The 7131-nt window shown below is 48.7% G+C and overlaps 1 long non-coding RNA gene across 1 annotated transcript; it reads left to right on the top strand.

Annotated features, from left to right (window-relative positions):
- Positions 1–67: 67 nt before the first annotated feature.
- Positions 68–2170, top strand: LOC117845755 (uncharacterized). The gene is made up of 2 exons (XR_004638129.2): positions 68–189; positions 289–2170. It is a non-coding gene; the product is annotated as an uncharacterized lncRNA (long non-coding RNA).
- The last annotated feature ends 4961 nt before the right edge of the window (positions 2171–7131 follow it).

The raw sequence follows: 7131 nt of genomic DNA, 5'->3' as shown, positions 1-7131 counted from the left end.
TTTCCATTGTAGAGACCAACTGCTCCACCACTCACCATCAGACCCATCTATATTAATAGCCCATCAACCTCTTTTTGCTTTCAACGTCTTTGCCTCTTGGGCCACATTTTCGTTCAGTTTTAACACCCATAATAGTATCTCTCTACACACAGGTTAGCTGTCCACAATTTTCACCCAATCCGGTTGACGGTATGTTCATACAACCGCTAAGCTAAATCTTTGGTCACGATCCAAAGTTCATCATCTAATCTCTCATGCATACTGTTATATCTTACTTTTTCTGAGCAGGGGAGCGATGCTTGAACTCTAATGGCAGAATTAGTCAGTGCTGCGATTGTCCAGGAGACAGTTGGCCAATTCCTATCTGGTCTGGTTCAAAAATATGAGAAAGAGGAATCAAATGAGAAAAGAAACTTGGAGAGGCTAGAGATGGCACACATCAGGCTGGAGGCTGCTCTTGAGACATCTAATAATTGGCAGATCACTGATGCATCCTTATTGCGTTGGCGTAGGAAGCTGAAGCATGCTGCTTAAGATTGTGATGACACACTGCACAAATGCAAGCAGAGAATCCTAGAAGACGAACAAATGGAATGGGAGGTAAAGAATTCCTCCCTCCCTAACCGTATTGTGCATGCTACCAAGTCATTTGCTCTCTCCATATTTAAACGCAATGACAATGACTTGAGAAGATCCATTGCTCAAAGGTTTGAGTGGTATTCAGATGGTGCTAGTGAGTTTCTGAGATTCATAGAGCTTGGTGGCACACCACGCTATCACATGCCCTTTGAATCTCTAGTCAAAAACCTTTTTGCAGGCAAGGAACTACATCATAAAATTGTTCGGGGAAACGAGTATCCTTTATTTCAATTATGGTTGACTCCCATCCATAATCCAGTGCATGGAATAGATGTTAGCCTAACATTTATCCAGTATGATGGTACACCAGAGGGCAACATCTGCATTAGTTTGGCCATACAGCTCTCGGAGAGTATAGACATAGTTGGGATCGCAGTTAAGTACCTCCAGTTATTTGCCCCTCATTTCAAGGGTAGATTTGAAAATATTAGAAATGAACTTACTCAACTCCCCAATGAAGACTTCTCATGGGGGTCCTCTTTTTATTCGGACCATAAAGAACATCGGGACAAATTCAATAGCTTGTTATCTCAGTTGGCTCGACCAAACCCATTTTGTTGCAAGGAGCATGGACAGCATGAGGTTCGACGTTTTAGCAACATGGCCATGGCAAGATTATCAGATGGATTGCTAGAACCAGTAATTCAATTTAATTTGCATTGCCACGTCTCACTACCTATGTACAGAAAATAGAAGACCTAACTATCTGAAGATCTAATTTCTCTACAAGATTATCCATATCTGAAAGCTGGGATCTTCTTTTCACCCCATGGCTCTTTAGAGGACATGCTGCCAGCGAATAGGAGTTCTGAGATAGCGGCGATAGTCCGCAAGGAGCAACATTTCTTGCATACAGACATTACCCTGGAACAGCTGGAAGAGATTATGCTGCCAATGGAATAGATTACTTCCGCCAGAATGCCGAAGCAATGGTTTACCAAATGCTTTGGGAGTCTAAACATGGTTTTGCACTTATTCAGGTTGAGAAGCCATCCATGAGCACATGGAGATCAAGCATGAGAAGACAGAGCACTTCTGGGGGAGCTAGGAAAAGAAAGCTGTTTCAAGGAGATGATGAGGAGCTCATTAGGCGTCGGATACATATCTGTCACTGGTTTGACTCATGGTTTACACATGTGCCTGTCCGGTTGCAAAGGTCGCTCATGAATTGGATTCAGAAAGAAAAACAACTTTTGATAGCAGCACCACAGTTACACCTGAAATTCTAAATCATTTCATTAAAGAAGAAGAGGGTAAAGAAAAAAAAAACCACAACAGCTCTGGGATCTAGAAGTGTTGTGTTCTACATTAGGTACCTATGCAACTGTAGCACATCACTTGTTCTTTGTTTCAATTTGTGTGTCTTGTGTGTATGATGTTTGGTTCTCACCAGTTGAGTATACGCTGGGAATTACTCAATTACATGGGAGATCAGAATGCAGTGCATTTGTAAGTGTAGACTTATAAGTGTAGGATCATCACTTGTTCTTATTTTCTATGTGACTTTCGAGTGTGTAGCTACTTTCGTTAAGCATTTTTCAGTAATTGGGTCATTTTGCATCCTTGTGAGCCGAAGTTGCAGTCTGAATATGTTTCAGTCCTAGAACATGTTCTCGGACACCTTTTTGTGTATTGGATGGGTACGTACGGTTTCCTGTCAAGGGATTTCCCTTTGGTAAAAACTGAAAAAGAAAAAGAAAACTGCAGTTGCCATTCAAGAAATGTTTCGGTTGCTCGACCAAAGTCAGTCAAAGAATTGATTGCTAGGACAGCGTTGACCACGTGCAGACAACTTGACATGCCTCGATGAATGGAGTCATGCTGTCCCTAGCACACTTCTTCAAGGCCGGAAACGGGATGCATAGATGAAATACTGGAGACTAGGAGAAAGGCAGGCTGTCGCCGATGAGGGTGGCTGGTGAGGGGTGGGTGCGGTTGAGTTCCTTCCTTGTACGATGATGCATAGATGGGGAGATGTTCAGATCTTTATATTTGTTTCATTCTCCGGTCCTCATCAGCTATCAAACCACTCTTCGTATGATGGCGATGGTGGCCGGTTCCAGTAGCCTGCTTCTAGTGGACAACAAGCCGGCCAGCCACGCCCCTCCGGTCCGTGGTTGTGCTTCAGTCCTGGGATTGGACCCTATGGTGCACAGAAGTAGGCCAACGACTATGGATCTAGTGGTAGGGCCGGCTGGCGTGCCTCTGCCCCCGGACTCCTAGGCCTGCCGCCCCAAGCACACACGGCTTACACTCCTCTCCAGACGCCTGTCTAAGCATCCCCGACGGCTGTGATGTAGGATCAGGCTGGTCTAGTTGCTGCCCTCAACCAGATGGCCCTACAAAACAGCGGCTGGGTGGTTGACTCCAGTACCTCCAGCCACATGGCCTCGTCTGATGGTATACTCCACTCTCGCCTACCTCCCTCTCATTCTTTCACAACCGTAGGCAACAGTCAGACTCTCCCTATCACGTGTCGTGGCAACTCCACCTTATCCACCCCCACGTCACAATTCCACCTACACAATGTCCTCATTGCTCCTTCTTTAGTCCGTAACCTGATTTCTGTTCGTCAGCATACTAGGGACAGTAACTGCTCTATAGAATTTGACGCTCTTGGTTTTTCTGTCAAGGACATCCAGACAAGACACATGATTCTTCAGTGTAGTAATGCCGGCGACCTTTACACCATCCCACCCATCGCCAACCCAGCAGCTCCCCATGCCGACATCGCCACCTCCTCCAGCTTGTGGCATCTTCGTCTTGGTCATCCGAGTTCTGCTGCCATCGACACTCTTAGACTTAATTCCTCCATGGATTGTAATAAAGGGACTCACACTTTATGTCATTTGTGTCAGTTGGGCAAACATGTGCAGTTACCTTTTTCTAGTCTCCATTCTCGCAGCACTACTCCTTTTCAGATTATTCATTGTGATATCTAGATGTCTCCTGTTGCTAGCGTTTCTAGTTACCGCTACTATCTAGTCGTTCTAGATTACTACTCTCATTTTTGCAGGACTTTCCCCTAGTCCACAAGTCTAACATGTCCACACACATTGTTAATTTCTGTGCATATACCACTCCACAGTTTGGTCTGCCTATCCGGAGTCTTCAAGCTGATAATGGTACCAAGTTCATCAACAGGACTCTCACGTCCTTCTTGGCTTCACGGGCCATTCACTTGCGCCTTTTGTGTCCATATACATCTCCACAAAATAGGAAAGCCAAATGTGTCCTCCGCACTTTTATTGATTCACTCTTCTATGGACACCTCATACTGGGCTGAGGCGCTCGCCACCGCCACCTATCTTCGGAACAGGCACCCCTGCTCCGCCATCCAGAATGATATTCCCTACCGCCTCGTATATTCCCAACCTCCCGAGTACTCCACTTGCGTGTATTTGGTTGTCTTTGCTATCCTAAGCTTTCAGCTATGGCACGCCACAAACTTGCTCCTCGCTTCACAACATGTGTCTTCCTTGGTTATCCCTCCTCTCACAAGGGGTACCACTACCTTGACTTGTCCACCTGTCGAGTCATTATTTCTCTCCATGTTGTCTTCGATGAGTCTGTTTTTCCCTTCTCCTGCCTCCCCTCCCCCTTGTCACAGCTCGACTTCCTCTTGTCGAGTCCCTCAGGTGCTCCTGTTCCCACCTCGATCGCTCTGTCCTCGGATGTTGAGCAGCCATGGCCCTTAGTGGTTGTTTTGTATGAGATCACTGATGGTGACCCCACCATACGGGTACGCAGACCAGCCATGTACTAGGCTCCTTCGGCGAGTGGGATGATGCCCTCCTCCTCGCACGCTGGATCCACCAGTAGGTCTACAGGCGTGGCCCCCTCCTACACCACCCCTGCTCCTTCCACCGGCCTGGCGCCTACCAGCCCGCTGGTGGCGCCGCTGCCCCTCCACTACACCCGGCGATGCCCTGCGCCTCTGGCGCCCCCGTTGCCCACTACGCACGCAGCCCGAGCGCCCAACCCGGCGCTTCCTGCACCCCTAGCACCCGTGGCATTGGTCCCCGCCCTGGAGGGGCCGCCCCTTGTGCCCGTCTTGGTGCCACCTTCTGCTCCACCACGCCCTGTCACTCGGTCTATGACTAGGGCCATCCGGCGGGTGCACTATAGGGGCTTGACGGCCACGACTCCTTCCTTCTCTGCTCCCGGCGAACTACCGTAGTGCTTTGGCTGATGCCAACTGGCGCGCTACCATGGTCGATGAGTTCCAGGCTCTCCTCAACAACAACACCTGACGTCTCATCCCACAGCCGCTCAGCGCCAATGTCGTGATAGGAAAGTGGATCTTCTAGCATAAGTTCCACGCCGATGGGTCCCTCGCCCGGCACAAGGCACGCTAGGTGGTTTGTGGCTTCTCCCAACACCATGGCATCGATTATGATGAGACCTTGAGCCTAGTTGTCAAACTAGTGACCATACGGACTGTCCTCAGCATCGCCACTTCTCGTGCCTGGTTGATTCATCAGCTGGATGTGAAGACTGTGTTTTTTCATGGACACCTCGTGGAGACTGTCTACTACCAGCAGCCTCCAGGCTTCGTCGACCCCGTCGCCCTAGACCATGGTTGTCTCCTGCATAAGTCTTTATATGGCTTGAACCAGGCCTTGAGAGCTTAGTACCAGCGGTTCGCCTCCTTCCTTTGATAGCTCGGCTTCATCACCTCCACCTCCGACACCTCCCTATTTGCTTACAAAGAGGGGCCGAGCATCGCCTACTTGCTGCTCTACGTCGACGACATCGTTCTCACTGCCTCATCCTTGATTCTCCTCCAGCACATCATGGGGAATCTCCACTCCGAATTCGCCATGACGGACCTTGGCGATCTTCACCACTTCCTTAGCATCTCCATCACGCATTCCTCCCAGGGCTTGTTCCTATCCCAGTGACAGTACGCCCTAGACCTTCTTCAGCGTGCTGGTATGGCTAAGTGTCACTCTACAGTGACTCCCGTTGACACTCATGCCAAGCTCTCGACACACGATAGTGCCAAGCTCAAGGATGGCTCCGAGTATAGGAGTCTTGCTGGGGCTCTTCATTACCTCCTTATAACTCGCTCTGACCTGGCATATGTGGTTCAACAGGTGTGCCTCTTCATGCATGACCTGCGCGAGCCCCACCTTGCCCTGATCAAAAGCATCCTGCGGTATGTGAAGGGCATGCTCTCGTCTGGGCTTCACATCAGCACTGGCTCTGTTTAGTCTCTGACTGCCTAATCCGATGCCGACTAGGCTGGCTACCCGAACTCTCGACACTCCACCTCCGGCTTCTGCATCTACCTTGGTGACAATCTGGTGTTTTGGTCCTCCAAGCACCAGAACATGGTGTCTCAGTCCAGTGGTAAGGTGGAGTGCAGGGTTGTGGCCCATGCTATGGTGGAGTGTTGCTGGCTTCATCAACTTCTTCAGGAGCTTCATGTCCTGCTTGCTTCGGCCATTGTTGTCTATTGTGACAACATGAGTGCTGTCTACATGACAGCCAACCCGGTGCATCATCGACGTACGAAGCACATTGACATTGACATCCACTTCGTCCATGAGAAGGTGGCATTGGGTGAGGTCCGGGTCCTCCATGTGCCATCCTCTCACCAGTTCGTAGATATCATGATGAAGGGCCTCCCGACTGCTTTGTTCACTAAGATTAGGTCCAGTCTTTGCATCTGTGATCCTCCCACTATGCTGCGGACGGGTATTAGGAAGTATATATGTGTATTAGGAAGTATTTATTCTTTCCATGTACAATTGATTGTATTATTGCTTGTACTCCAAGCCATATTGGCTATATAATAGAGGTCACCCCCCTCATTAGGGTGTGTGGTATTTCCCCATCTACTTCTCTACAGTGAGGAGGCGACACTGGAATTTCGCTATGTAGACTGGAAGACACCGATGAGAAGTTTTTCTCTCATGCTGATGCTACGATTGTCAAAGAGCACGGACATTGTCGGAACTGCTATAAGATGCTTGCAGTCATTCACGTCTTCGATGAAGGATTTGGCTGAAGCAATTGTGAGAGAACTCACCCAACTGCCTCAGCAAGACATTTCCCACTCACACGCTGCTTCATGTTTCACCATAAAAGATTTGTGTTCCTATGACACCCACTTTTGGTGCCCGGATCCACTATGTTGCAAGCCAAACGGGTGTGCTACTTGCTGTATTCCATCAGAATTATCATGCAAATTCCCGAATGCTACGTTTCAGCCTTTGAGTGCAGCAGCCTGCATAACACAGCTGCTGCAACTGCAAGAAACCTCGTGGGTCACTGGCCGCCTCTGAAGCTGGGAGTGGGCTTCATCCCTCACCTGTTCCAAGAGTGCATGCAAGGGAGAACTTCAGTAGAGATAATCAGAGGGAAGGCAGAACATATAAATGATAGCCTACAGCAAATGGACGAGACAGTACGATCAAAGGCAATCAAACGTTACATTTGCCAACCTGATCTGACAGATTATAGAATGGCATGGTATCCAGGACA

Source organism: Setaria viridis, chromosome 2, assembly GCF_005286985.2.
Source record: "Setaria viridis chromosome 2, Setaria_viridis_v4.0, whole genome shotgun sequence".
Classification (NCBI taxonomy): Eukaryota; Viridiplantae; Streptophyta; class Magnoliopsida; order Poales; family Poaceae; genus Setaria; species Setaria viridis.
This window is presented reverse-complemented; position numbering and strand designations above follow the sequence as displayed.